A 17,485-nucleotide genomic window follows, 5' to 3' on the forward strand; every position below is an offset into this window, starting at 1 on the left:
GAGGAAACTCCCCATTATATGCCCCAGTTAGTCTTTGTGGTTTTTAATTCTGTTCTTGCTGAGATCTTACATTTAACTCTTTCTAGGAATTTGTAAGCTTCCCACCCAATAGCCTTTCAGTAAATTGTGTCTCCACTTAAATTAGTCCATTTCATTTTCAATACTTAGGATCAAAATGTCTGATGCATTTTCTTGTTTCCCAGGCTCTTTACCCTGAAACATGATTACATCTTATTCTCTCATACTTTCTCTCTCTTTTTTTTAAAATCAATAGTCAAAATTAGAGACACCACTAAGTAGCTGTTTACCCTGGGCAAGTCATTAGTCTCTCTGGGCCTCAGAGTCTTTATTTATAAAATAATGCAATTTTTACCCTATCTAGCTCACAGAACAGTTATGTAATTAAATTATGAGCAGTATGAGATGTCGTTTAGAGGAATGTAAGGTATATAGCACTCATAGACACAAATCTAATTAGGACAAACTTATTAGAAGGCTATTTCTCTGGATTTAATATCTCTTGGCAGTAGAATATTTCCCAGGGTTAGGTATAGTCTGTATAGCCCAGGTAGTATTCATTATAAGTCTTTCTTTTCTATGAAACCATTTCCCAGTGTCCATCCACTTCTTTGTTCCCAAAGAGCGATTTTTTTTTCTGTACTTTGCCTTGTATGCTCATAGCATTTTTAAAAATCTTGTAGGTCCTCTTTATTTTTTTAATTTAAATCCAATTAATTAACATATGTTTTATTGGTTTCAGAGGTAAAGGTCAGTGATTCATCGGTCTTAATATGATACCCAGTGCTCATTATATCACATACCCTCCTTAATGTCTATTTCCTGTGATTAAGAGTCTGTTATAGTTTGTCTCCCTCACTGACTTTGCTTGTTTTATTTTTTCCTCTCTTCCTCTATAATCTTGTTTTGTTTCTTAAATTCCACATATGAGTAAGATCATATCATAATTGTCTCTCAATTATCATATGGTTTCACTCATATATGGAATATAAGAAATAGTGAAAGGGACTATAAAGGAAAGGAGGGAAACTAAGTGGGAAAAAATTAGAGAGGAAGAGAAACCATGAGAGACTCTTAACTCTGGGAATCATACAAAGGATTAGACAAGGGGAGGGGAGTGGGGAGGATGGAGTAACTGGGTGACAGGCACTAAGGAGGGCACATGATGAGATGAGCACTGGGTTTTATACTATATGTTGGCAAATTGAACTTAAGTAAAATATTTAAAAAAATAATTGTCTTTCTCTGATTGACTTATTTCACTTAGCATAATATCCTCTAGTTCCATCCATGTTATTGCAAATGGAAAGATTTCATTTTTTTGATGGCTGAGTAGTATTCCATTATATATATATACCACTTCTTTTTTTTTTTTTTAATTTTTTATTTTTTTTTTTTTATACCAGTTCTTTATCCATTCCTCTTTCAGTGGGCATCTCGGTTCTTTCCGAGAGTTTGGCTATATGGACATTGCTGCTATAAACATTGGGGTGCAGGTGGCCCTTCAGATCACTACATTTGTATCTTTGAGGTAGATGCCTATGGTGTAATTGTTGGATCATAGGATAGCTCTATTTTTAACTTTTTGAGGAATTTCCATACTGTTTTCCAGAGTAGTTACACCAGCTTACATTACTACCAACAATGTAAGAGGATTCCCATTTCTCCACATGCTCACTAACATCTGTCATTTCCTGGATAGGTAATTTTAGCCATTCTGACTGGTGCAAGGTGGTATCTCACTATGGTTTTGATTTGTATTTCCCTGATGCCTACAATGGAATATTACTCAGTCATCGAAAAGAATGAAATCTTGCCATTTGCAATGACATGGATGGAATTAAAGGGTATTATGGTAAGTAAAACAAGTCAGTCAGAGAAAGAAAAATACCACATGATTTCACTCATATGTGGAATTCAAGAAACAAAACAGATGAACATAAGGGAAGCAAAGAAAAAATAAAATAAGATGAAAACAAAGAGGGAGGCAAACCATAAGAGACTTAACTATAGGAAACAAACTGAGGGTTCCTGGAGAGGAGGTAAGTTAGGGGATGAACTGTGTGATGGGCATTAAGAAAGGCACTTGAAGTAATGAGTACTGAGTGTTGTATGCAACTGATGAACCACTGATCTCTACCTCTGAAACTAATAATACAGTATTTGTTAATTATATTGAATTTAAATACAAAAATTTTTTAAAAAAGGAAAAAGGCTCTGGTTTGGCAATGTAGTTTCAACACAGAAATTTATTAGAAGAGCTTGATAGAAGACATCAGGAAACGTTCCATGTTACTGTGAGTGACCACCTAGTCAATACACAACTAGTCACCCAAACTACCCCTGAGATGATGTCAGAACACACGGAGATTTATTACTCGAATAAACAATTCTTCTAACAATTCTCTAACCATCTTAGAGAGTTGAAAGCTCTCTAAGCAAACTCAAACCATTTATGAACTATAAGAGCCAGGTAGAAAAAAATAGCTTAGTCTAGGCATAGATTTCTAAGAGACCATGGGTAATGTGGTGAGATGATATGGAACTTCGTTTTACACTAATTTGTATAACATTTAAGAGGGTTTTATTGATTTCATGTGTCTGATTTTGCTTCATTGAGACCAAGGTTCTATAAATGGGGGTTTCTGTGTTATTGAGCAGAGTGAATCAATAGAAATTTCCCTTAAAATACAGAACAATCATATTAACAAAGTTGCTAGGTCCACTTCTTATATAATGTTTCTATGAATTTTACATTCAAAAATGGAATCCCAATTTGAACTAGCTTCTTTGTTCAATAGACAGCATGAGCAATAGTTTAATTATAATACCATGGGACAACCAATTTTTTTTATTTAGTTTTACTCTGAAACACTCTGAAACAGTTTTTATCTATTAATACTTCTTAGAATTTGAGGGAAACAATGAACAAGAGGTTGGGATTTTTTTTTTATTTGATCTTAAATTTTTTATTTCAGCCCTATTCTTGTTTAAAGTAATTCAGAGTATTTGTATATCATTGTTGTATGTTTGCAAAGCAATCTTGATAATCAATAGTTATTTCATTCAGTGCCTTGGTAGCAAAGATATGTTGCCCTATACAAATTAAAATCAATGTAATTTTATGCAATGAAAAGAGCTTTAGAATCAGCTCTAGAATCAGAACAAACATAACCGGGCTCCATTACTTAATAACTGTATGATTTGAGTATGTTACTTTACTTGACTAAGTAAAGTGTGATGGGCATTAAAGAAGGGTTAGAGTTAGCAATCAACAAAGGGAAGATTTTTTTTTTAAGCCTATTAGATTTTTGAAAGGATTAAATAAATAATAATAATAAAAAAAAAAACAGAAGCAAAGCTCTAGGTCAGAGCAATACCTGATTAAAATAAATTTGCTTTTCATGTTGTTTTCTAAGAAAGTGATGACAGGTAAAAAAAAAAAAAAAAGAAAGAAAAATCCAGATCAGGGCAAGTAGATGAGAGAGGAGCCCCTTTTTACTGGAAGGGAGAATAAAAATGTAGAACCACATTTTAAGTTTTCTCATATAATGGAGAAACAGTAGTGAGAACAAGAGCCCCTTTGGTCACATATAAAGTAGAAATGACTGCCAGTCGGCTGTACCTTGCCTGACTTCCCGGAATTCTCACATTGTGCAAGAGCTGTGATACTCCCTTCAATGCCTGTCTGAATATTTCTTGACATTTGTTTTATGAAATATGATTTCTATTCAAAAGGTATAAAATGTGATTAATGTATTTCCTTTTAGCTTCATGCTTTGAGGAAGAACCCTTTTCTATATAACATTAAGAAAAATGAACTTCTGAATTTTTAGGTGACAGAGCTTTCTCTATTCTAATCTTATAAATAATTAATTAGGTTAGTAGTAATGTAATCCCTTAAAAAATCAAATTTACTAAACATCTATGCAGGTTTCATCTTTTGTTTAATTTGGTTTCTTATTTTTTCCCATTTAGCCTATATCCTCATGATCTTTGACGTTTATAATAGTTCTTTATTGTTGCTTAAACAGAGCACCACAAACAGTGTGTTAAAATAGCACAAATTTATTATCTTATTTTTGTAGGTTAGAAGTCTGATACAGGTCTCACTGAGCTAAAATAAAGGTGTTTTCAAGTCTATATTTGATTCTGGAGGCACCAGTAGCAAGAAAAGATTTTGTTCCTCACCTTTCTCAGGTTCTAGAGACTGTCTGCATCCCCTTGGCTCATGACCCTCTTTATCCATCTTCAAAGCCAGCAAGGGTGAGTGGAGTCCTCATATAGCAACACTGTGACTTCTGTTTTCTTGTTCTACTTTTAAGGACTTGTAAGATTATATTTTGCCTATCCAGATAATTCAGGATAATATCCCAGTCTCAAAGTTCATAACTTAAATATCCCAGTCTCAAAGTTCATAACTTAATCATCTTTGCAAAGTTTCTTTTGCAATGTAACATAATGTATTTACAGATTCCAGGGATTATCATGTGGATATACTTGAGGGACAATTCTGTGAAATAGTTGCCCTTTGTTTTCTTTCTCTTTCACTTAACCTATATTTAAGAACTCTATATTTTATTGTGTGTTAATTTAGTGAATTACTTCTAAATGCTATCTGGTGTTCCTTCTTGTATATCCACTGTATTTTACTTATCCATTTCCCTGTTTACAGTGTAGTTGCCAACACTTTCTACTGCCAACAAAGCTATTACAAACAACCTCATGCATATGCCTTGGTAATCAGCATGGAAGATTTCTGGAGTATATATATATTCAGGAAAAAAATTATTGGGTAGAATATTACAACCAATTGCAAACACTTCCTGTTATTTGATTTTATAATTTTTTTGTCAATGTCATAGATACCATCTGGTTTTTAATACATGTTTTAATACTCTTCATTTCAGTGTAACACACATACAGAGCATGGTACAGGTCATAAGCTCAATTACCACAAATTAAACATACTTGTGCAGCCAACTCCCCCAAAACACAAGCCTCCACAACCTCCCCCTTTAGGTTATTATCTCCTCCAAGTGTAGTAATTATTCAGATTTCTACCTCTATGAACTAGTTTTTATGTAATCTAAATGAAATCACATAGTATATTTTTGTTTGTCACTTGGCTTCTTTCACCCATGGAGATTTTTGCACAGATTTATGTAGTTGTTCATTCTCATAGGGTTTGTGTTTCTAAAACATGGTGAACACACAATAAGCAGCAGCTGTTGCTTCTGTGAGCTCCTGTGTTTCCCAATTCCTTTCTCTATTAGCCCCTAGATATGCAGCCCCTGAAATGGGGCTCTTAGACAAACTGCTTTCATTTAAAAGTTCAAATTCATTGGCGGGTTAGTTCAGACCCTGCCAGCATGTGTATTCATTCCGTGTAGTTCAGCCTCCGCATCAGGTACTGTTAACTCACATGAACTGTTGTTCCTGTTGCCTGAAATAACTTATCTGTGGTATTAAACTCCTACAAATTTATAGTGTAATTTATTTATTTTACTATAGATGTACATTTGTTTCTTTAACATATTATGAATTATGCTATGATCTACTACATTTTTATCCCAAAGATACAAATGTAGTGAACCGAAGAGATACCTGCACCCCAATATTCATAGCAGCAATGTCTAAAATAGCTACAATGTGGAAAGAGCCAAGATGTTCCTCAACAGGTGAATAGATAAGGAAAATGTGATATACATATACAACGGAGTATTAGCCATCAGAAGGGACGAATACTTATTATTTACATTGATGTGGATGCAACTGGAGGGTATTATGCTGAGCTAAATAAGTCAAGCAGAAAAAGACAATTATCATATGGTTTTACTCATATGTGGAATATAAGGAACAACACAGATGATCATAGGTAAAATAGAGAAAACTGAATGTGAAGTCATCAGAGAGGGAGAAAAACCTTGAGAGACTCTTAACTGTGGAAAACTAACTGAGGGTTACTGGAGAGGGTGTAGGTAGGGGGATGGGGTAATTGGGTGATGAGCATTAAGGAGGACATGTGATATGATGAGCACTGGCTGTTATACACAACTGATAAATTTATCGAACACTACAACTGAAAAAAATAAATTGTGCTATGATAGAAATACTGGTAGATGACCTTTGCTGAACATATATATGCATTTTTAATGGGTCCAAATCTGGTTATCAGAATTGATGAGTCATATTGAGTGAGTTTGTTTATCTTTCACAGATATTATCAAAATGGTTATATAATTTCTATTCTCAGAATTAGTGTATAAGAGTCTTAGTTGCTCCACATTCTTGTTGACAACTTTGTCTCACTTTTCCATTTTTCCATTCTGGTAGATGTGTAAAGGTATCTAATTGTTCTTCTAATTGCCATTCCCATGATGACTAATAAAGCTGAACACTTCCTATATGTTACTGGGGATCTGGATATCTTGTGAAGTAATTCTTCAAGTATTCTGCCCTTTTTAAAATTTGATTGTTTGCCCCTCCTTACTAATTTGTAGTAGTTATTTGTATATTATAAATATGAATTGCTTTTTTGAACAAATGTATAACAAATATTATCTCTAACACTGTAGCTTGATTTTTCACGTTCTGTAATGACAAGTTGATGGATGATACTACTACTTTAATGTAGTCAGACTTAGTTTTTCCTCTAAAGAAAAGGATTCAAGATCCAGTTTAAAGTGTTTACCTCTGGGGCGCCTAGGGGCTTATATGGTAAAGTGTCTGCCTTTGGCTCAGGTCATGATCTTAGGGTCCCTGAGATCACCCCAAGTTGGGCTCTTTGCATGATGAGGAGGAGTCTGCTTCTCTCTCTCCCTCTGCTATTCCCTCTATTCATACAGTACACATGCTCTCTCAAATAAATCAATGAATTCTTTTTTAAAAAGTATTTGCTTCTAAATATATTACTGGTTTATCTGTCACACTGATACCTATTATCAATCTAGAATTGATTGTTTTGTTTACTGTAAGGTTAGGGATCAAATACTCCCTTTGATTTAGCACTGTTTCCTGAAAAGGCTTTATTTAACCCAATGTATTATAGTGTCACTTTGGTTATAAATCAGGTGATTCTGTACTTGTACAGTGATGTATTCTGGTCAATAATGTTACTTGCTTTTGGTATCAAAGTTCTGCCATCATCATAAAATGAGTTGGGGATTATATACTATTTTTTTACTGTCTGGAAGATGTGATATAAAATTAGTATTATTTCTTTATTATACATGTGGAAGAAATCAGCTCTGAAACCCTAAAAACTCTAGAGATATTTTGAATATGTAGGTATGTATTGAATATGTAGGTACTTACTACAGATTTTAATTATTTAAGAGATCTTGGTCAATACAAACTTTCTACTTATTTTTATGCTGGTTTTGAAAAGTTATATTCCACTTGGAATTTGAATATTTAATATCCTTTTTCAAGTTTGTTGGCATAAATTTTGGGTAGTAGTTTACTAATATTTTATTATTTGTAGGATCTTTATTTTTACCCCCCTTTCCTGTCTAAATACTAATATTTTTGTCTTTCTCTTTTTTTGGCCTCTCTTACTACAGATTTGTGTATTTTGTTAGTCTTTTCAAAAACCATTTTTAAGAAAAAATTTCTTTGTTGCATATCTGTATACATTTTGATGAATCTTTAGTCTTTATTATTTTCTACCATCTACACTGGAGGAAGGAGAATTAATTTGCTGTTCTTTCTTAACTTCTAAAGATATATATTTAGATTTCTGATTTTCAGTTTTTCTTCTTTTCTAATACAAGTTCCGTCTTAAGCAGAGGTTTAGTTGTATCCAATGTTTTGGCATATCTTTTTTCTCATTCATTCCGTTTAAAATTCATTCTAATTTTCCTTGACACGTGGGGTATTTTAAAGTATATTGCTTAATTTCCAATTATTTGGAGACTTTTAAAATTATTTTATTATTATTGATTTTTAGCTTAACATTAATGTGGCAGAAAATAGTTTCTGAATGACTTCAAACCTTTAAAGTTTGTCGAGTCTGGCTTTTTGACTCAGCCCATATCATTTTTGTTTAATGTTTGATATACACTTGGCAAATAACAGTTTATTCTGTAATTTTCTTGCTGTGCTTTATATTCTTCAATTAAGTTACGTTTCCCAGTCACATTGTTCAAAGCTTCTACATTCACACAGAGGTTTTGTTTGTTTTGAACATAGTTTTGTCCATTAATTATTGAGAGAAGTATGGTAGATTTCCAACTGTAATTTTGAATTTGACTATTTCTTTTCCTAGTTCTGTCATTTTTGCTTAAATATTTGTTTCCTGAGTACATACATATACAAAGAAGTAAACATATAATAAATGTCCATCTTAGTAGGTGTTCATAAGTTACACCTTCTCATGTGCTCAGCTCCCAGATCAAGAATGAAATACCATCACTCAGGAAGTTAACGTTGTTCTCTCCTCTAGTTATTATCTCATAATGGTTAACGATCATGCTTCCTTACAGCATACCAACATTTCACGTGTCTTAATTATCTTTTTTAATGGAACATGCTATGTATTTCTTTGCATATGGCTTCTTTGGTTGAACATTATGCTCTGAGGTTAAACCGTGACATTATAGGTTGTTACCAATATTCATTATTATTGTATAGAATTCTACTTGTGAATATACTAATATTTATATATCCATTCTACTGTTGATGGGCAGTTGGAATATTTCCAGGTGGAAGCTCTTTCTAGTAGTACTGCAGTAAATAGTTCAGTGTTAGCCCTCTGGTGAACACGTGTAGAAAGTCCTGGGGTTTGCATGTCTTCAGCTTCAGTAGGTGCCACCGAACAATGATGCAGAGTGGCTGTGCCAGTTTACATTCTCAGCATTGCATTAGAGTTTTGGTTATTCTGCTGTGCTCAAAATAGTGGTTATTTTCTGACTTTTTACTTTAGCTATTCTGGCAGGTGTGTAGTGGTTCTCATTGAGGACTTAATTTGCATTTCTTGGAAAGTTTAACACCAATTCCTATGTTTAGATTCTTTTTTGTGGTGTGTCTGGTCAGTCCTTAACCCATTATCTACTGTGTTGTCAGAGTTTTCTTATTGATGCAAGAGTTTTTTTATTCTGAGTATGGATCCATACTCAGAATAAAACGTTAAGAATGTTAAATGTATGAAGAGTGCTGGGTGCCTGGGTGGCTCAGTCGGTTGAGTGGCCAGCTCTTGGTTTTATGATCTCATGTGAGGCTTAGGGCTCAGTGCAGAGTCTGCTGCAGATTCTCTCTCCCTTTCCCTCCAGCTTGTGTTCTCTCTCTTTCTCTCAAACAAATGAATAAAATCTTTAAAAAATATACAAGAAGAGTGAATATATTCTCCCATTTTATGTGTTGCTTTTTCATTCTACTAATCATGTTATAACCAGAAGGTCCATTGACTCATTGGTGAGTTGGAAACTGTTCCAATTCGAGTTGTTGCACAAAGAAAACTTTTATTTGCAGCAGATACGAAGCTCATAAGGAATAGCTTCCAAAGCTGTGACCCCCTGTGGCCCCCAACCCTTCCGAGAGAGGGTGAATGTGGTTCCCTTTGTTTATGGTTAAGATGAATATTTAGATAGGGAAGCCCTGTCATAGTGAGGGGAGCCTAAAGTCGTGCATGTGCCTTAAAGAAACATGCCTAGACACATATTGTATATTATGTAAATGAGACTGAGGCTCCTCCTTGGGTGAAGATTTTAGTGCTATAATGAGATAAAGATGATTGTAGGTCATTCTAAAGGTCTGTGGAGACACAAGTCAGGCTTGGTTCAAATGGCCTGGGTTGGTCTGGGCTGGCCAGGGGTCTTCTCAGGGCAGTTGCCATCAACTAGGGTGTTGCTTTGGGTTTCATTTCCCTGAGTTAAGAGGAAAGCTAGAAAGAAGAATGTAAGGAAAAAGTAAGACAAAGGTTAGAGAGTATAAGCAGGTAGGCAGTGAAGACCAGGTCTTGGGGGCTAGCTGGTGGCAGTATCTTGATAAATATAAATACTTTTAATGTTTATTTATTTTAGATAGACAGAGAGAGCAAGCAAGCAGCAGGAGGGACAGATGAGAAAATCCTGAAACAAACTCTGCTGAGCATGGAGCCTGACACAGGGCTGGATCCCAGGATTCTGAGATCATGACTTGAGCCAAAGTCAAGAGTCAGCTGTGTAACTGACTGAGCACCCAGGTGTCCAGGTAATTATGAATTCTTAAAATATAGCCATTTGCCTTTTTAAAAATACATATACATAGCATTTTGGGGACCCTGTTAAGAAATCTCTAACTACACTCAGGGAATAAAGATTTTCTGTTTTTCTCCAAAGAGTTTATTGTTTTACATGTCACAATTAATATTTGATCATCCAGAACTGATTATTTTGTTGAAGGTATGGGGTAAGAGTCATATTTTCACATGACTATTTTCATTCAAAAAATTATACTCACAAAATTAGTTTTGCTGTTGTCAAAAATCAGATGACACTATATGCATAGGCCCTTTTATATGCTCTCTATTCTATTTTATTGGTTAGTTTGTATATCCTCGAGTTCATACCATACCTCTTAATTGCTACGTCTTTATAAATACACCTTGATGTTTTGTAGCATATGCCTTTTTTACTGCATCTTTTAAATTGCCTGGCCTATTTTGCCAATCTAATTGTTGAAAAATGATAACACATTATTTTAATTTTTATTTTTCTGATTACTTTAAGGTTGAGCTTTTTTCTTATATTGACAGAAAACTCATTAATCTGTTCTTACATAAATTTTTCTTTCCTTCTTTTATGTGTTGATACAAAATAGCTCTTTACCTGTTCTAGATAATAACCCTGTATCATTTTTAAGTGTTTTATATACTTTTTCCAGTGTGTGCCTTGTCTGTGCATTCTTCAACTTATAAAAGGTTATATATTTTAATATACAAAGTTTCTAATAGTCCATGTCTTTGTGATTGTATCATCTTTAAGAATACTAATTTTACTTTTATATTTTATTAAAACTTGTTTTATACATATAAGCTTTGAGTCTACCTGAAATTGAAATTGGCTTTTCTTTATGATATTTGGTAAGGCTCCAGTTGTGCTTATTTATTTTCCATGTAGTTAACCAATTGTCACATTTATTGATTAGTCCATTCTTCATTGACTTCTATGCAAATGCATCTCAAATATTTTAGTCTTTTTTTTTAAGATTTTATTTATTTATTCATGAGATACACACACAGAGAGAGAGAGGCAGACGACACAGGCAGAGGGAGAAGCAGGTTCCCTGTGGGGAGCCTGATGCAGGACTCTACCCCAGGACCCTTGGATCATGACCTGAGCCAAAGGCAGACACTCAACCACTGAGCTACCCAGGTGCCCCTATACTTCAGTCTTTGTGTCTATTTGGTTCTCTTTCTGGGCTTTGGTTTTATTTCAATAGACTATTTTTTTTTAATTTGTACCAATATTTCTCATCCTTTATACTCCCTTAATTCCTAAAACTTTATAAAATATAGTTTTGATTTTGCTAGAGCAAATACCTCCATGTGGTAATTTTAGTTATAAGGAATTTATGGAACAAAAAGATTTTTCCATTCTTGTTTTGTGATGACTGCAGTCATAAATAGGTATTGAAACCTGTCAAATACTTTTACTGTAATTTATTTACTTACAAATAAAGACTTTGATGCCTACCTGATAAGATTAAATGTTCTGCAAAGCAATGACTCCTGATCCTTGATATGCCTCTTTTATTATGTAAAAAGACCCCAGTCATTATGTAAAAAATTCGGTTTTATCAATTTTTATCAATTTCACTCAGACGAAGCAAAATAATTGTACATTTTTGGTTTTGTTTTTCTTTCGACAACAAAACATTGTCCAGGGAACTACTAATGAGATTTAACTTCCTATCTGGAAGCATAGATCTAATTAAGAAAACCATGTTTTAGAGTGAAATGATTATTTTTAAAGATTTACATATATAAAATACATTTTGATGACTTATGAGCTATAATCAAAAAAGCCTAATATGAGATCCATGTAAAAGTATTTAAAAAATACTTTTCAGGTTTAGGTGTTTTCTAGTTTATTTTGAAAGTATAGTCATTGGGACTGCTGGATGGATGATGGTGGTGTACTTAAAATCCCTAGAAAAATGGTGGAGAAGCCAACATAAAACATGTAGAACAAAATTGGGGTAAAATACATCTTAATGAACTTCTAAATATGAATGATTGGAGACAAACCAGTAACAGCTAAACAAGTACTATCAGTCTCTGTAAAGTGTAAAATAAAAATAATGAATAGAACATCTGGAAGAACTAAGAATAATAGAACCCAAATAGCTAACAGATACTGCAAAGATCTGGAGGCAATTTGAACATAGTAGTTGAAAATAAAAGACTATTGCACACTAGAAGTGGTTCATGGTAAGATCTGAAGGAGCAGAAGAGTCTGTGCTTTCCCTATGAAGTCTGAAAACCAACAAGACAAAATTACCTTCTCCAACAAGACCAAACACTAAGGAGAGAATATTGAGATGTGGATCTATATTGAAGACAGGGTGAAGGAAAGAGAAGAGCAGATAGATATGGGCAAGAGAATCAGTGCCTGGAGATCTTTGCAAGTATGACACCATATTTTTAGCCACTTTACAAAAGCAAGAGAAACTGGTGCTATACACTGTGAAGCTGAAATGATCTCTTTGATCCAAACCTCCTCCTTAAAATTTAGGAAAATTAAAATTACAGAAAAATTAGGAATAGGAAAATACTGTGTTTGAATCCCATACAATGGTATTATAAGAAAAAAGGCAGGGGGGTTGGGGGAAGAACCACATAACATACCTAGAGACCAAAAAAGTAAAAATAGCATGCCAAACTGATGAAACTATAACCCAATATTTCAAAATGAGCTAAAATAGACTAAGGAAAATAACAAAGACTATGAAATAAAAATGCGAACTACAATTATGAAAAATCAGAAGTGAAATTATAGAAATCAAGACAGAATTGAAATAAAAGAAAAATATTTCAGAAATTAATATTAAACTAAAAAAAGCATAAATGGTAATTAAAACAACAGATAATTCTTCAAGATAAATAAAAGATGAAGAAGGGGAAATGGTAAATGTAGAAGATATGCCAAGAGGATACAATATTTGTATAATTCCCAAAGAAGAAAATTCAAAGAACCCACATACTAATAATAGAAATTAAAGAAATTGAAAATTCATTAGAATGATAAACACTAAGACTTAGTCTGGTAAAAATACAATAAACCTTAAAAATACTCTTTAGCAATCTAAACAAAAAGAGCAAGTCATTTATTAAAGAATGATCATGTCATCAGAATTTTTTAATAGCAACCTTTGTTTTCAGATGACAATGCTTACTAAAGGAAAGATATTCAGGGAAAGAATATATGAATCAAGTATATTATATTTTTACAAACTATTTTTTAAAAAAGATTTATTTATGAGAGACACAGAGAGTGAGAGACATAGGCAGAGGGAGAAGCATAGTCTTTATTATTTTCCTTAGTCTATTTTAGCCCTCAGAGATCCCAATGCAGACTGGATCCTGAACCCCAGGACCACCCCTGAGAGAAAGGCAGACTCTCAACTGCTGAGCCACCCAGGCATCCCTAAAAACTCATTTTCAAAATAAAAGTAGAACTAAAGTTAGCAAAATCCCAGAGAAGGATTGGGAGGCTTCTCCAATCAGTGTGGCTCAGCAGTTTAGCGCCACCTTCAGCTCAGGACATGATCCTGGAGACCTGGGATCGAGTCCCACATCAGGCTTCCTGCATGGAGCCTGCTTCTCCCTCTACCTGTGTCCCTGCCTCTCTCTCTCTCTATCTGTCTCTCTCTCTCTCATGAATAAATAAATAAAATCTTAAAAAAAACCCAGAGAATTTTATTCCCTTGAGACTTCTAAGGCATTTGCTATAGAATGAACTTTACGAAAATTATTAGGAAGATAGATATAAAAAGACTAAATATATAAAAATAGTGTATTTGGAACTAAGAATAAATTATGATTAAAAGGGAGAAAGTATAGTATATTATGTATATGCTTTGACGAAGATACAGTTCAATTATTTAAAAAAAGTAAAGGACACTGGTGCTTGGTGGGCTCAGTCAGTGGAGCATACAACTCTTGATTTTGTGATTGTAAGTTCAAGCCTCAAGTGGGTTGTAGAGATTACTTAAAAATAAAATCTTCCCAAAAAATAAAAAAAAGAGGACAGTAAGAAGAGCACATTAAAATATACTATACCAGTTATTACCTGTAGATAAAATGATACTACTTCAAATTATATGCTATAGTTGAAGCCTAATGATGTTGAAGTAAAAGAAGAAAAGTTCATTAGCTACTTTCAGTTTTTTCTTAGTAAAGTACTAATTGAAAATAATTCTTGAAAATATATCATAAGATAGTGTTAATATGAAAGTAAACATGGGAACAAAATGCAAACTTTTCTAAAAGAAACATATGTTAAAATATGATATGCTACCCTCTACATAAAAGGTGGTACTTTATAGATATTTGTTCTTCCTAAAAAATGATGGAAGGATAAACTATCAAATAACTAATTAATTAACCTGTAAGAGAGGGAGGAAAGAGAGAAACAGGGATAGAGTTTATGCTTTTTAAAATGTGACTTACTTGGTAGATTTAATATGGAACTATGTAAATATCTACTGTAAAAATGAAATGTTAAATATTTTTTAAGCTTCTAAAATTTCAAATGATTCACTAAGTGGCCAAACCAAGGCATGTCCCTGGTGACACAGAAAAAGATTAGTTTAAGTCATTTGGAACACATTAATCTGATAATACTAAAAATTATATTGAATTGCAAGAACTACAAAATAAAAATTTATACAATTTATGGTAATATTTTTAGTGTAGTTATCAGTATTATAATTTTGTTTCACTATGTGTAAGTGGAATAAAATTAATGGGTAATCACATGATATTTTAATATTAGCATCTCCACTTTTCTTGACATCTAGACTTTTTCAACATTAAAGAGAGTAGATGAAAATGTAAGACAGAAGAAGTTATATAAAAATCTTGTAATACGGACTTTGACTTTAAAGTATCTTCATGATTTTGTTACTTATTATATCACAAAAATATGTCTTGATTTATCCAATGAAGAGGACTAAAAACAAATTAGAAGACATGAGTATCCTTAGTTTCTATATTGTGGCCACATCATAAATAACCAGGGCATTTGGAGAAATTGCTGATTTCAGATCTAGGACAATAGGTGTGTAAGTCTGTAACAACTTTACAGATCTGATGGCAAGGAAGTTATCTTTGGGCCCTAGAGTTGGGTCAAAATAATTAAAAAGACGAATTTGAAATGGCTCTCATGGCCAAAATTAAGATAATTTTTAAATCAATCAAAGTAACAATTACAAGTAAGATTTAGAACTTCAAGTACATTGAATCAATGATTTAAAAATCATTTTTAAAAAGATTGATCACCAGCAAAGAATGATAATTAATCAACTCACTATTTTTTAAAAAAACATTTATTTATTCATGAGAGACACAGAGAGAGAGTCAGAGACACAGGCAGAGGTAGAAGCAGGCTCCCTATGGGGAGCCCAATGAGGGACTCGATCTGAGGACCCCAGGATAACAACCTGAGCCAAAGGCAGATACTCAACTGCTGAGCCACCCAGGTGCTCCAATCAACTCAAAACCCTATTTTTAAGACTTAAAAGAATCATTTATTCTTCCCCTTTAATATTAACTGTGTCATGGGGAAACACATTGAGGATAAGTGTCTTTTTAAAGAAATATTCTGCTAGTAAATGAAAAAAAATAGAAATATGATATTGTAATTTTGCAGTGATATGCCATCTCATTTGTATATTTCAATGTATATGCACTTTATATGTCATTTTACAACCTTTAAGCACTTAATGGCTTTCTGCCCTAAAGATCAGCAGCTGCTAATATCACAAAATGAGAAGCAACTAGACATTTATGCTCCTAATGAAAGAACTCAATATTATCTCTGAGGTAACAATACCAAAACCAAAGCAATACTAAATTTGATTAAGCTTCTAAATCCAGCTATCAAATTATAGGACATGTAGAACATAGAGGACCATGTTAAAAAAACATGAAGATTCAGTCAGCAAAATCGAAATCGTGGCTATTCTATAGGACCACATTTCCTGAGTAGATAAATCCCAAGGAGAAGGAGAGAGATGTAACTGAAAATTTGAATTGTCTGCATGTTTGATGATACTAAGAAACTGTTGTTACATTTTTAGATATTCTGAAAATTTTTAGATGTTAGAAAAACCTCATATTTTACAAACATAACAAGTACATAACACATGAAATTATATGATGTTTAATATTTGATTTAAAAAAATAAGAGATGTGGAAAGTGGGTGGGAATCAGAATAAAACAAGTTTAACCATGAATTGAGAACAGCTCATTGGTGGTACAAGAGAGTTCATTTTATCATTCTGTCTAGTTTTGTATATGCTTGAAGTATTTCATAATTAAAACTTAAAATAATAATAAGTGTATGCTGATCCTGGGGACAGCAGTATGCACAAATAACATACATGGAAATAGGCTGTCTCCTCTTTCTTCCTGGGCCTTCACTGGGAATATTTTTATTCCTCATTCTCCAGCAAATTTCTTTCCTTTTTATATGCCATATTTACTTGAAGCTGCTCAGCTTCTTTCTGTAAGGCATCAGTGTTAGCATCTCATTTATTGCCTGTTGTATTTATCTGTCATTCATAGAGCTTGACAGCCTTCCATTGTGTTTATTATAACAAAACAAACTCTGTCTGTGGGACCATCTGGAGTTCTGTTCCTTAATAACATTTCTCTCAATCCCTACCAGCCCCGAGGTGGTTGTGAGCATACTCCTGGGCTAAAATAGACATTTATTTCATGGCCAAGTTCTGTCAAATTTATTTATTTGAACATTGTGAGATCAATTCGTTATGGGCTTTTGGTTAGGTCGGTGTATTTTAATTGGCACTAGCCATGCACTGGGTTTTAAATATACCCTTGACATCCCTAATTGCAATACCACTTATTGCCCTGTTCTGGTAAACACCTGCTTTTGAGTGGTCATCCCATCCAAACTTCAGATATGTCTGCCAGGTGTTTCTAATAGACAACCTTGTCACTAGGCTATAAATGATGGTCATTTTAAGACCTCTGTAATCATGGAACTTCAGAGAATTTAAAAAGAAAAGTTAACTTATTTGGCAATAAACTGAAATCGTGTAATAATCTGTACTGAATATGAACTCAGTTCTACTAGGACAAGTGGATAGGTGAGCAAGAAAACAATTAAATTCTAGGAAATGGAGAAGCTAGTGCCATAATTTATTAAGTTTATAAACAAAGGTAAAAAATGTTTGTAAACAAAAGTATAAACAAAGGTATGTTTTTCCTTAGGTATCAGAAGCACTTTAGTTCTTTAA

This window comes from Canis lupus, chromosome 22 (assembly GCF_048164855.1).
Source record: "Canis lupus baileyi chromosome 22, mCanLup2.hap1, whole genome shotgun sequence".
In the NCBI taxonomy this organism is placed as follows: Eukaryota; Metazoa; Chordata; class Mammalia; order Carnivora; family Canidae; genus Canis; species Canis lupus.